This window comes from Carcharodon carcharias, chromosome 3 (assembly GCF_017639515.1).
Source record: "Carcharodon carcharias isolate sCarCar2 chromosome 3, sCarCar2.pri, whole genome shotgun sequence".
In the NCBI taxonomy this organism is placed as follows: Eukaryota; Metazoa; Chordata; class Chondrichthyes; order Lamniformes; family Lamnidae; genus Carcharodon; species Carcharodon carcharias.
In genome coordinates this window covers 230,936,512-230,951,643 of record NC_054469.1, presented here as the reverse complement: position 1 = coordinate 230,951,643, position 15,132 = coordinate 230,936,512, and the positions used below count along the sequence as shown (strand labels likewise).

At 38.8% G+C, this 15,132-nt stretch overlaps 1 protein-coding gene across 2 annotated transcripts in view; it reads left to right on the top strand.

Annotated features, from left to right (window-relative positions):
- Positions 1-15,132, top strand: part of cdyl (chromodomain protein, Y-like) — a 190,337-nt gene that overhangs the window by 2,686 nt on the left and 172,519 nt on the right. The window lies entirely within an intron of this gene.

The following is a 15,132-nucleotide window of genomic DNA, read 5'->3' as shown; positions in this document are numbered from 1 at the left end:
ACACTTGAATATTGGGGTTGGGATTGTGTTTTTGATTTTATTACAAATAATCGGTTTCAGTTGTGTACGGCGTTTGATTTTTAGAATATGTCGAGCTCTTTGGAAATCATTTGGTAACTGTCACGCGATGCAAGTTGAAAAGGTGCTCACAATTGGTAATATATTGGTTCTGTTCAGATGTGTGGTTTCTGGGCTATTGTGCTTTCAATGTAAACGTAATTTGATGACAGTGCCATCCTTCTGTTCAGTTTTGCAAAACTATTTTGATCATATTCATTATGACATTGGTCTTAAATTAATTTTCTCCCTTGTAAAATGACTACCATCTAAATCTATACCAACACCACTATAGTCTGTTTTTATTCTTTGTATTATCTTCAATTTCATGTCCAGATTAATTATCCAGATATCTTCCACAGCTTGGTTACCCTGCAACCTAAAGGCATGTAAAGGAGGAGAGATTTCATATAAATTCCCATCGTTTGATATTGATAAAGATTTGAAATTATGTTCATATTACCATGCAGTGTTTATTGGTTCTATTGTTGCCACACGTCCATTTTGGTTTGTTTGAATCTTGCACCAAGTTTTTTTTAGCCCAAATGTAAATGATAGTCCCTTCCAAGTAATTATGTAACCAGTAGGACATGGTGGCTACGATGCTGGATCAGTGACCCTGAAGTGATGCTTTAAATTCCACCCATAGCAAGTTGAAAAATTTAATTTAATAAATCAGATACTGTGTGCTGTTTGGGGGGGGAGGAATGTAAGCCGCTGATTCTTAAAATCCAACTGATTCATTAATGACCTTCAGGGGAATGGAACTTGCCACCCCATCCCTATATTTTAGTCTTTTAATGTCTCTGAAATGGTCCAGAAGGCCACTCTGGTTGTGCAGTTGTGGTGGTTCAGGAAGAAAATCCATCACCTTGTTAGAATAATGATGGACATTAGGTGTAGCCATGGTGGCATTGCTCACATTCCGAGTTTTGTCTGGTAAGTAATTTTGTAAATAACTGTTTTCCATGTGTACAGTAAATTACTTCCACATCAAGGAGATGTTGTTCTGTCATAAGGCTTTAAATTTTGCACCTTGTTTATGTGGCACATGAAGAAAAGTCAGCTTTGCTGAATAGTTCATTATTCATCAGGAATCTATTTTGGGATTGTGCTGCTAATCAAACCTGAAAATGATCAGCACTTCTAGCCAATTGACCTAGTACACACTGACATTGTACTTGGTTGTGGGACCAAATCCATCTCGAACGAAATAAGATCTCTGACCTCGCCCTCCTCCACTATTCTAATGAAACTCGACATTAGCTCATTGGACTTATTGGAGTGGCACTTTGATGGGTTCTGAAATGGCTAATAAGTCATCCTTGACCCTGAGGAGCTGCCTAAGAGACTAACATTTGAGTTCAACAATTTCAGACCATAACCTCTGCCCCCAACTTGGTTAGTGATGATTCTGCTATCCTCAGTTTACACCCACTCTAGACTGATCTCTTGTTTTTATACTTGTCCTATTTGCATCATCTTGCACCATAATGCCTTTTTGCCATTTAATCTTTCTTGCCTACCACCCCTTTTTTATCAGCAAACCTTCCTTTTTCTTCTTTCTTTCTCTCACTCCTCCTTCCCTGACCCTTCCTTTCATTTGACGCTATACTTCAGGTCAAACTTAAATGTTAGCTCTCGCCCTTGCCCTCGTATCACATTTTACATTCTAGTCACTTGCTGGGTAAAATTGCATCTTCTGAGATCCCTGTTTTATATTTATGAATCCTGGTTTTGAAATTCTTCACAAATGGAAACACCTTCTCACTTCCACCTGATGAAACTCCTTTCATAATTTTTAAAGCCTCTATTAGGGTAACCCTCAGCCTTTTTCCCTAGAGGGGGGAAAAAGCCCCAGCTGGTGTTTGTTTAATACTAGCTCCTTCCATTTCATCTCACCGTATTAGCGAAAACTTTCATTTTTCCCTGCCCCCTTCAGTTTTTATCCAGTTTGCCCTTTAAACCCTGCAGGTTTTTGTATGGGATGTGTCTAATTTCTTTCAACATTTTTGTGACCTCCTTGTTGGGGTGGATGTTTGTAAATATTGGAACTGCTGATCTTGGATAGCATTTGCCAAACTAATTTTCATAATTAAAATGGGTTAATGACTGACTCTCTGGTTAATCAGTCGTTGATTTTTGAAAGCACCAGTAGAAATGCATTGTCTTCAATCCTCCTGTTTCTGGTCTCTAACAGGTTAAAATCAAAGCGCTCAGTCCTTGGGTGGGAACCCTGTACTCTCCCCTCAGCCTCAAGGTGAAGTGTTCCATAGTGAATGGATTTGCTTCAATGTCAGTAGCTTTCCTTGATTTGACTTGGCTGTTTTAATCCAATGCATACTGGCCTTGGCTTCAGGGGGAAAAAAAATCAATACTACAGATTGAGTGAGGCTGGTGCCTCAATATAGTCTTCACTCTTGGCTATGCTTGTTGCACTTTGGTTCATTCTGCTCTTGCCAAAGTAATAAAAATCAGAGGTCTACTTTTTTTCTTTTGAAGTGTGTGGAGTTCATATGTGCATCAAAGCAGTGTTGTTGAGGTAGGAACGGACACTCTCTTCCTGGCCAGGATATTTTGATTGACAGGTGTGCATGGCTATCTCTTTCAAGTTGAGATTTTCTTGGGCAATTGTTTGCATTTCTTTTATGGCAAAGGCTGTCCCTTTTGTGGAGCTGTTTGAAGAAATGGTGGAATGACTCTGACTTTTTTAAACTGTATGTCCAAAGACCGCCATGGGGATTGCTTCTAAACAGCAGCATGTAGCAGACTGGTGTGAAGTAAATGCTTTTCTGATGGGGCCCTCATGCCCCAAGAAAAAATATATACCTCTCTCTCTTCCACTTTTGCTGCCACGCTTCAGTTATTGTTGTCTGTATTTCTTGCCTAATCAGTATTATTAAAGAAAGTTGACATCTTTTTTTAAAAACAGTTCAAGAGCAACTTTTATTCAAATTAAATGCTCTTCTAATCAGTTCTGGTTGTCTTGCTTGTCAACTAATTTCTTGGATGTAATTGTTTCCCTGCACTGAAATATTTAGAGAATCAGTTGGGGTAGTTAAAATACATTTGTATTGTGCTCAGTTAGAAAATATTTAGCCATCATGACTTAGTTTACTTACATGTGGGATGGTATCTCAGTCAGAAAACTGGATCAGATAAGGCTTTAGCTTTATGCAAAAGTCTATCTACAAGAAGTACTTGGACACCAATTGGGGATCAGCTTGGTTTTGTGCTCACTGTTTTCCAGATGCTGGTGTTCCTACTCCAAAGAACTAAATTATTTGTCTTTGGAGATTTTAACATACTCTGCCCACATAACATGGATGTCAATCAAGACATTATACAGGGTTACTGCAACACAGTTTAGCACCAACATCAGGATTGGTTTGAGTAGTTGGAACATTACTTGAAGAGCAGTAGAGGGCACGCAACAGTCTGCTGTCTGGTTCCAACTCTGCTGTAAAGAAACCACATGGAAATTTTTCGTTTACCCCAAATGATCTTGTTTCAATTTCAGTGATAGCTAATTAAGATGGGACAAAAATTATTACTACTGCTGTATCAATGAGATGCTCTAGAGATGATAGTCCTAATTGTCAATACTGAACCTTTAAGGAATGTTGCCACCCTTGCCACTGGCAAGATTGAGATCATGCAAAACTGAAGCCAACACTTATGAACTATTCAAAGGTCACCTATTATTCTGCATGAATCCTAAAAATGGTTACACAGTCACAACAAAAAGTGAATGAGATTGCCATGACTATTAAAGTTTCACATGAGATGGAATTCCTGCTAAAACTCAAGTGCAGTGGAGGACTGTTGCTGACGACATGGGTTTTCAAAACCATCTGAAGAAATAGTGCTGTGTAGCGACTTCTTCTTTTCTACAAACAGAAAAGAGTGAAAACTTAGTCGGACAGCTGTCATGGAATTTTGTTTTTTTTTTCAGTAGCTGGGAAAATATTAGCAAGTGATTTAAAATAACCATTAATTTTTTACTGTCGTTATTCATAATGAAGTTAATGATGTAAGCATGACATCGGTCCAAGAGATCCAGAGAACAAGACACATGACAGTCTCTGTCCAAAAACTTACCATGAGGTCTTTGTAAATAGTTTCAAGAAAAAATTTATATATTGACTATTAAGAATTATCTCTCACTTTTAGGATACACAAAACCTAATTCAGATATGGTAACAAACTATAAAACATGGTGGTAGCGCTGGAGGCTACAGTTTCTTAAACTGAGACCACAGATTGGAAACCTGAGGGATGGAGACATTGGAACAGCTCTTCTTCACAACAAAGAAGAAAACATGAAAGTACCTTTTGGCATGGGACAGTGAATAACACAAGATGCCAATGGCCATTGAACAGCCACTACCCCTTCCACACTAATAGGAGCTCTAGAGGAGAGAATTTGAAAGATTCTTCACACAGCTTCAAGCTCACAAGAAAAGGCAGGGAAACATCACATCAGTACTTTTTTATATGTGATTGGGACCATAGCTGATGTCTAAGCGCAAGGAGTCGGAGTCCTCTGCCTCCTACAAGGAAGTAATGAGGGCCTTCAATAAGTACTTTAGCCCTAAGAGCAATCTAGTAATTGAACAAATCAGATTCAACCAGAAGAGCCAAAGGTCAGGTGAATCCATTGATTTTATTTAACAACTTGTATCAATTGGTAAGCAGCTGCGGGTATAGAGTTATTATGATTGCAGTTGTATTCAGCGTGCTTGACACCCTGTCGGACTTTTTGCAATCAAGGATTTGGCGTTCGAGAAGACCAAACATTTTGCAAGACAGGCAGAGCTGTGACAAAATTGGTGTACTTCGGGGAGATGTTGAGGTTCAGGAGGGGTTGATCCATTATGTAGTCCAAAGTTGGGAGCCCTGCTCACCGTAGGGTTCTCCCCGCCCTTCCACCAATGTTCCATATGCGGTGCCAAAAAACACTGCTTTGAAGACTGCCCAGCAGGGGGAGCTGAATGCTTTCTTTGTGACAAGCCCAGACATTGTAAATAATTTTGCAGATCTAAAGCATAATTTGAAAGGAAAGATGCGGGAACCAGCCTCCAACCATTTCAAAGTCTCGGAAATGCAGCATTCCAACTGATTGATTTCTCCTAGAAAATCCAAAGATTTTGATGAGCTGTTCTGGTCTGTAGAGTTGGAGGCTCCAGGACAGAATTTAAACTGGACACTGGGGCAGGAGTCAGTCTAATTGGATTGGCTTTGGACAGAACTGGCTTAAACAAGTAAAAATCCAGCCATCTAACTTAAATTACATAGGCTAGGAGGCACAGACCTCAAAAGTGAAGTTCAGCTCACTACAACCCTTGGGCATGAAAATAAATTTAACAAAACACTACTTTATAGAACCAACAAATTTCTCTGCTCAGGGCAGTTTTTTTGGGACTTGATCATCTACAAAAGGTCGATGAGGTAACAAGATAGCAGAGCAATGCTGTAATGAATTTCCAAAGCTGTTCCAAGGACTGGCAAACCTCAAAACTGCAACAGGAAATTAAATGCACTCCTTACACAGTGAGCTGCTTTTTTAAAAATTTATTATTGCAGAAACACCACCATCCACAGGAGGCCTTAAAGAAGACAGTTGACTATCTTCTACAGGTGCTCCTAGACCTTGGTTGAAGAGAACAGAACCATCACAGAAGATCTGTTGGAAGAAGAGGCCCTATATCTTGCCAACTTGTGCTTCCACTGCCAATGCCTCTGAAGTCCCTGGTCTCTTTTTTTTGAGCAGAATCATCCTGGTATAGAAAATAGGGTGAATTTGTCTGCTCCTTCCACTGATGCATGTCAGCCAGCAGAATTCTTTCCACGGAGAAGGAGATGCTGAACTACCAAGCTGGATCAAATCAATAGAGGGAGTTCAAAGCTTGTTTAATTTGTACAAATGTAAGTTGCAGCTCACACTCGAATCTCACCAGTAAATCATGGATGCACTCTGCTTCTTTGCTGAAAGTGAAGTTGAGGCCCAAACTATAGAGCTGATCCAGCTGAAGAATACTATGCAGGAACTTCATAGATACAGGTTCGGAAATTTATTCCATAGTTGATGGTACAACCCTACTTTTTCATGCTAACCCTGTAATCCCGTTGCATATAGTGGAGCAGCCTCCTGCTGAAGCAAACATGGAAATCATATCACTGACCACAGAGAGGTGCAATTCCTACCCTAAGGACAATAGGGAAGTAGTCTTTTTTTTTTCTCTTTGCATCCAGCAATGTCTCAAGGATGTTCTTCATTCTTTTTGCCTGCCTGATTCATTAGTGTCTCAGGTATTGAATTCTTCTCTCATTATCACAGCAGTGAATGACTCATTTTCTTCTGAAGAACTTCAGAGTTGTAAGTTTTTTTTTCTTGAGCTGGTGCTTTCACCTTTTTCCCCAGTGTGCAATGCAGAAGAAGATTACAGAGAATTGTCAGTTTGCCTTCCTTTTCAAAGGGTTATGATTGAATCCTGAAGATTGCTCTTTTGAATCATTTTTTTCCTCCTTTGGTTTTTGCTAAATTTTTTACTTTCATGTGGTCATGAGAATCACAGCCCAGGAATCAGCTGTCATGAGAAGCTACTATCCCAGTCCAATGTCTTTGCCTTTCCAGGAGAAGGTAAGGGAACTTGTATGACATCAAAGTTTAAAGAACAAGAGAGCAAGGAACAGCATGTACTTAACATGACGCCTTTGTAAACAGTTCTTAATAAATAGTTGCAAGGAAAAAAACTCTCTTCAGTCACTTTAAGCAAAACTTCCAAGACATGGTAATACAGAAACAATTTGTCAAAAAGAGAATTACAATGTCATTGGTTTGGTCTTCCCAGAGAAGTTCGTTTCGAAGGAAATCATAGCAATATTGGTATGGTTTTGATCGTTTTGAGCAAATCAAAATGTCTTCATCCTGATTTTTGAATACAAGCCTCAAACCTCAACAAGGTCATATGAGATTATGCATTACCTTTATCTTCAGGTGGTGTACAGGAAGAATTAATGTATTTTATCCTTGATCTGTATGCAGAAAATACAGGTTTCATTTTTTAATCTACTTATCTATCCATAGAAAAGACATCTTCAAGCCAATCATCTTGAAGTGAAAACCTGTTCACTGGTAGTGTGCTGTCAAATGATGCATTAATACTGTAGATATTGAATTTGTTTTTTCTCTGGAAGTCCTGCATGTATATTTGGAAAACCTGAAAAACAATCCATGGAACCAATTTTGAATCAAGCTCACAACAAAGCTGAAACTAGACATGACTACGTTTCCACACTTCTGTAGGGATGCCTCCTGAACTTGTCAAGCTTCTAAATGTGATGATAAGAACCAGTTCCACCTCTAACAAAGAATACATTGCAGGATAAAATTTGCCAACTGTAAGATGCTCGAGCACTCCAAAACCACTGGCATTGAGACTATACAAACCATTGCAATTTGTCTGGGTATAACATTTATGTTAAAGATCCCACCATGGCTGAAGCAAGTGAATGGGGCTGGCCTTAAGAAAAAAAATCTAACCTCCAAGCTGTGTAATATCAATCATGCAGTTAATTCTGAAAGCTTGCAAGCAACTGAAGTAACACCAGCCATGAAGTGTCAGCAGTGGAAAACTTCAACTACAGCTTGCCTAATATCAGGCAGTGTTTGACCTATGAAGTATACAAAGAGTTTGTGTCTCTCTTGTATTGGTCTTTTAATAATGTCACCACTTCCATCAAGACTGATTTTCTGTTTCATTGAGATGAACTGCAGCAATTTCTGATGCAATAACAAACAAACTGAGGAGGTGATTTTTTGATATTTGTGACCTCATGGACATTCTCTAGATTTGGTTGTGGAAATGAACCATTGGGGACAAAGTAAACAGTGGAGAAATAAATGGGGTGAATTGGATATCAAGAGAAAAGGATAACAAATAAAATTGACTGGACACTTGAGGGATATAGCTCTGCAAGTTAATGAGAATAGAGCTGGGAAATGTTACTGATTGGATTGCTCTACAGAGAACCAGCATGAACTCTTGAGCTGAATGGCCTCCTTCTGTCGTAATGACTCAATGGTGGGGGGAAGAGAAAGGAAGAGGTTGGGTTAAGTGACATAAGACCAAAGGAATAGAAAATAATTGAAGAGCCAGTAGATGAAGAGGACCTTTTTTGTAATCCAGTTGCATTTGGGAATAGGTGTTGGTCTTTGACACTAATCCGTACATACATAACATGAATTCAAATTCACTTGCTCGTGCTCTCGCTGCTGCCCCCCCCCCCCCCCCCCCCCCCCCCCCCCCCCCCCCCCCACATGCTGTCCCACTTGTGGGGTGGGATGGCATAACCATATATCGCAGTGAACTAGATCCTTATAATTAGAACAGTGCACCCAGAATTGGCTGCAGTGAGATTAAATTTGCATTAAAGTCATGCAAGACACAGACACACAACTTCCAACGTATAGCTCCATAGTGGGATGGTAGCTTTTCTCAGTTTTGTTCAGACTAATGGACAAGCGGCATAAATCAGCCAACAATTTTTGCAGAATCAGAACTCATGACACACATTTCTGAAAATTGCTGGATTTTTTTAACGACCTAATAGCGATGAGCACTAATGCAACATTTGGTATTGATTGAGCTCACTGATGATGAAAGCTAGCAACCACTAGCACGAATTGCACTTTTCCTGCCATTCAATTTGAATTCGGCATGAAGTGATGACGATCTCTAGGCGTCCAATGACAATCACATTTGAACATATGAGCAAGGAGCATGATTAGGCCATTCAGCCCCTTAAGCCTGTTTACCATTTAATAAGATTATGGCTAATCTGATAGGTTATTGGAGGTGGGCAGGATGCAGATTACTACCACCCCCTTGATTACCAAGAATCTATCCACCTATGCCTTTAAAATATTCAGACTCTGCTTCCACTGCCTTTTCAGGAAGAGAGTACCAAAGATTCACTCAGGAAGAGAGTACCAAACATTCACAACCCTCTGGGGCGGCAGTGGGGGGGGGTTGGAATTTCATCTCATCTCAAGTTTTAAGTGGGTGACCCCCCTCACTTTTAAACAGCTCTAGATTCTCCCACAAGAGGAAACAACCTCTCCACATCCACCCTGTCAAGAATTCTCTCAGACAGCAAAGAGGAAGTAAAATCCACTGAATATCCTTCAACTTTAGAGCAAAAGATACACATTAGAAACTGAAATAGCAAACTTTACAATTAAAATTCCATAGTTTAAAACATTTAATGAGAAAATTGACATTACACATGACCAGAGAGGTCATTCAACTATATAGTTATGATTTATTTTACCATTTTTTTTAAAAAAAAACACCCAGTTAAACCTCATTAACAAATGCTTAAGTTTTTTTGGGGGGTTTGGCAGTAAAAGGGTAAGATCTCATATATTCGATTTCTAAGCATTGCCACCCACAGCTCTTCAACAGTAGCACACCATATGGAGGAGCATGGAATACATGACAGCAAATCCTGGAGTTCTGTGTTTAACTGCGAATATGTGAACTCAAAATAGTTAAGTCTCAGAGGAGTAATGATGGTGAACACCAGTAATTTGGCTATCTGTTAAAACCATGAAATCCAGACCATGACATTTTCTAGCAGTTTTTGGCCCATAGTCTTCAAGTGTGAATACCAACTGCCATTAGTTCTGTTGGAGCTCTAGAAATCTAATGTGTTTCAAGTACTTGATTTCTTAATTGTTTAATCTACTGAACTCTTCAGAAGGAAGAACATGAGTATCATTAATTTTAAATCAGTTTTTTGGTGTGTGTGTGCATGTGCTGGCACTTGAAGTTATAACTTGGCTGCTTTACAAAAGGTAACTAAGTTAATGGAATTGGCGGATGAGTTACATTTGCGATTACCTGCAGGGATAAGGAAAGCAGACATAATTGAAGGTATAGCGCAGCATTTAAAATTGGAAGTGATACCTGACACTAGTGCGTCATAGCTGGGGGTAGTGAGACTCCCGTTAGAAATGAAGAGGCTTAAACTTGAACAAACGAAGGAATTGAGAACACCTGAATTGGAGGCAAACAAATGAAGGAACTGAACATCTGAACTGGAGGCAAATGAAAAGGAAAAATAGAATTAGAGGCAGCAGAAAAAAAGGAAAGATTTATTTCAAAAATAAATGGAAATGCGAAAATTATTCTCTTTCCTTCATTCGCTGTTCCTTTGCTAACTTTTCCTTGGGAGATCTGCTAGATTTTAAAAAGGAGACATCAGATACTGAGGAAACTTCTGATAATGAGAGACCATTTTAAGCTAAAACCCAGTTGAGTAAGGTTTAAATTTGTGCAAGCTCTTCCAAGGTTTGATGAAAGATGTTGCAGCATTCTTTATTTCATTTGAGAAGATGGCTAAACAGATGAAATGGCCACAGGAAAACTGGACATTGTTGTTACAATCCAGGTTGGTGGGTAAAGCACATAAGGTTTATGCTTCCCTGTCAGAAGAAATGTCAGTGAACTATAATGTGGTTTTAAAAAAAGGCTATTTTGAGTGCGTATGAGTTGGTTCCTGAGGCATACAGGCAGAAATTTAAGAATGAGAAAACAGCCTGGGCAAACCTATATTGAGTTTGAAACAGTAAAACAAATTAATTTTGACTAGTGGATATGGACATTAAAAATAGAGGCAACATATGCAGCCCCTAGAGAAGTAGTTCTTTTGGGAGAATTTAAAGATTCCATTCCTCCGGTAGTGAGAACTCGTGGAGGAATAGCGGGTTCAAATAATAAGGCGAGCAGCAGGAATAGCAGCTGATTGTGTTAGTTCATAGAGCTAAACCTTTTCTTCGCCACCCTTTTAAATCAAGAGTGGGAAGGTGAAAGGAAGGTGGGTAGTCAGGGAAGAGAAGTAGTAGTTGGAAATTCACAGGAAGTTTTTTTTTCTCAATAAAAAAGAAGGTGCTGAGGGTAGAAGTGACATTCAAAAATTGAGGTGTTTTCATTGTAATAAAGTTGGACACAGTCAAATGTGCTGGAAATGATGGAAAATTTGGAATTATTGGGATGCAGAAAAGTTCTGGATGTAAGAGTACTGTGGGTTCTGAGGTTCAGGCATAGGAAAATCCAGTAATTTGTGTACTGGTAAAACAGGAAGAATCAGGATGGATAAATTGCAAACACGTTCCCACCTCATCCAAGGGAATTCTGAGGAGCAGGTTGCAGAAATGTTTGAAGATTTTTGTGTTGAAGGGGAAGTCTTTCATGTGTACAAAATGAAGTGGGTAAAGATCCTAAAATATTAAGCGACATAGGGTCTAGTCAATCCTTAATGTTGTGGGATAGTGACATTTGTTCAGGAAGTATTACAAGAACAGGCAATAGTAATAAGTGGGGCTGATGGAGATGCTAAATTTACCTCCCACAATGGAATAGGTTTAAAGAGTAATTGGAAAGCAGGTGAGGGTGATTGTTGGAGTAGTGGAAAAATTGCCCATTGCAGGGGTTCTGTTTTTATTCTGGGTAAAGATATAGCTGGATCACAGATGTGGGTGACGCCTACGGTGATTGAGCAGCCTGTAGAAGTGTTTTCAATGGAGGTGTTGCAGAGAGAGCATCCTGGATTCTTTCCAGATTGTGTGATAATAAGATCACAGGCTCATAAGTTAAAACAAGAAGAACAGAAGTTCAGAGGCAGAGAGAAGGTGTGGAAGCCCAATTAGCTGGCACTGTTTGATAAAGGTTCAAGAAGAAAGACTGGAAGACAATGCAGCTGAGGTGTTTAACTCAAGGCGGTTAATGGAGTTACAGGAAAAAGGATTTGCAAATAAAAGTTATATCAGACAGCTTACTCAGAAACAGAGGCAAAATGTACTCCAGATTGTTATTACCTTAAGGGTAATGCTCAGTTAGGAAAATGGAGGCCTTATCATGCTTCAGCAAATGAAAGCTGAAGGGAGGTGCATCAGATTGTACCATTTAGAAAGGCACAGGTGAAAATACAAAAATATTTTTATTGGCCTGGTTTGCATAGGGATGTAGTCAAATTCTGTAGAACATGTCACACATCAGGCGAAAGGGAAACCACAAGCAGTGATTAAGCCGGCACCTTTTTAATTCCAACTCTAATATTTGAAGAACCTTTTTTACTAAGGCCATGATTAATTGTGTAGGACCCCTCCCTAAGAAGACTAAAAGTAGAAATCAGTACTCACAATAATGGATGTATCTACCAGGTTTCCTGAAGCAAAACTATTTGAGAAATATTACTACAACAGAAAATTGCAGAAGAGTTAATTAGATTTTTGACAAGATATGGTTTACCTAAAGAAATACAATCCGATCAGGGTTCAAGTTTCATGTCACAGTTGTTTAAGGAAGCAATGAACAGCTTTGGAATAAAACAAGTTGAAGTCAACAGCTTACCATCCTGGCTTGTAAGGGGTTTTGGAAAGATAGCATCAAACTTTAAAAACCACGATGAAGGCGTATGGTCAGGATTATCAGAGGATCGAGATGGGGGAATTCCATTCTTTTTATTTGCTATTAGAGATGCTCTTAATGCATTGACTGATTTTAGTCCTCTTTGAACTAGTCTATGGTCATGAGGTAAGGGGACCACTGAAATTGGTTGATTCATGGGAAATTAGTGGGTCAAAATTCAGAAACTACTCCTGGATTGTGTGTCAAACTTCAGAGAGATTGGAACTAGGGAACATTTTTAATATCTCAGCAAGTGATGAAAGTGAAGGCAGACAGGAAAGCTCCAGCTTGTTTTGTTGCTGGGGAGAAAGTGTTAGTTCTGTTACTAGTACTGGCTGACTTATTAAAGGCAAGGTTTATTTGGCCTTACATGATTGATAAGAAGCTGAGTGAAGTGAATTATTTAATAAATACTCCAGATAGAAAAAAGAAGCAGAAGGTGTGCCATGTAAATATGCTTAAAAAGTACTTTGACAGGGAAGCGGACAAAAAGGAGGTGTTAGTGATGGTAGATAATGAGAAAGGAGTAGAAATGCAGGATTATGAAATTGATTTTCCTCTAATCAAACTGGATAATGAGGGGGCACTTGAAAATTTTAATTTGATATTGAGTTACCTTCCAAAGATATTTCTGGGAATAAGTTGGGAAGGACAAATTTAACTCTACATGATGTATGTGTAGAAGTTTCATCTTCAATAAGGCATTTATTGATTAAATCTGGCAAGTTACCGCAAGCTGCAGTAACTAGAGTTTGCCTGTTGTGCTGGTACCGAAACAACTGTGTGGGCTATTGAAAGGTGAATGTGGTGACAAAAGCAGATTCATACTCTAAACTACAGTTGGAAGATTGTATTGAGAAAGTGGGACAATCAAAATTTATCACAGAGATTGACTAACTTGCTAAAAGGATATTGGCAAGTACCATTATCTGAGAGAGCACACAAGATAGCGGCTTTTGTGATGCCAGATGGACTATATCAGTTTAAAGTTATGCCGTTTGGTATGAAAAATGTGCCTGCAACATTTCAAAGACTGACAGTAATTGGAGATCTGGGCAATTGGGCTGTGTATATTGATTACTTGATAGTTTTCATTCAGACGTGGGAGGAGCATTTGCAACACCTGGAAGAAGTTACTCGATTTAAAGGAAGCTAATTTGGTGGTGAACTTAGCTAAAAGTGAATTCACAAAAGCGCAAATTACGTATCTAGGCAATACCATTGGACGTGGTAAGGTGGCTCCGAGATATGAAAGCAGAGGCTATCGTGGATTTCCCCTTGCCTTCAACAGAACGAGAAGTTTTGAGATTTCCAGGCATGAGTGGGTTTTATTGGAAATTTTAGCAGTTCCTCCATTGACTGAACTATTATAAAAAGAACAAGTAGTTTCAATGGACGCAAGAGCGTCAGAAGGCATTTGACAGTTTGAAAACTCCGACACCAATTACACCAAGCAATTTTAAGCTGGTCATTGACGCAAATGATTTAGGCATTAGGACTATAGTGATACAAGATGAGGACACTAGAATTGAGAAACCAGTAGGGTATTTTTCATGGAAGTTGAATGTACAAAAGATGATCAGTGATCGAAAAGGAAACCTTGTGGTTGGTGTTAGCTTTGCAGCATTTTGAAACTTGTTGTAAACAATTCGTCAGAAACAATTGTTTATACAGACAACAATCCGTTAAAATTTCTGGACAAATTTTTGAGACAAAAGTGCAAGGCTATTTGGATGCAGTTTATTACTGCAACCATTTAATCTACAGATTATACATGTGGCGGGTCAAGAAAATCTCATTGCAGATGCGTTGTCAAGATTTGAAGCTTAAAGGGAAAACTGAACACTTAAAAACATGGGCACTGGACTGGAATGATTTCTATTTATTAAAGATTTATGTTTATATGTATATTAATGCATGCATCTGACAATGTAATGGAGTAATAAGTATGGGGGGTAATGTAAGATCGGTTCAGAAAATGAAATTGACTTAAATTGATTTTTTAATAAGGGGGATGTCAGGAAGATGTGTTAATTTTCATAATGTTATTGGAAATTAGTGGGGTCTGAGTGTGTGGGACTTAATTGAATTAAATACAGATGATCTGAAGGCTTTGACGTATCAGAAGATAAGCTAGGTTTGAAATGTTAAGTAGATAAATATGGGGGAAGTTTTAGAATGAGATGTAAAGGGAAATTGCATTTTTAAACAAACCAGACTAACTTGAATTCAAAAGAGGGGTGTGAAATGTTTCACCTAGCCAGAAGAAATTAAACAGTGTGTTTAATTTTACCCCCGATCATAAAAAAATTGCCATAGTACCAATATTACCATTTAAGTCCAAAGACATAGTGAAACAATGGGAATTTGCATTCAAAGGGGAAAATATGTATAAAGTAGAGAGGGCTGTGTAAGGGAAGGCATTCTAAGATCTAAAACAAAAAGCCTCCAGCACCTAAGCCTCAAACTGCTATCTACAAAAAAAAAACTGAAACTGAGAAAACTCACTTCAACTGTTCAGGCTACTGTGTGTTACTTCGCCTGGGCCTTTTAAAATCTGTGTCTCACTGTGGCCTTAATGAAATGTAACGGAGTTAGA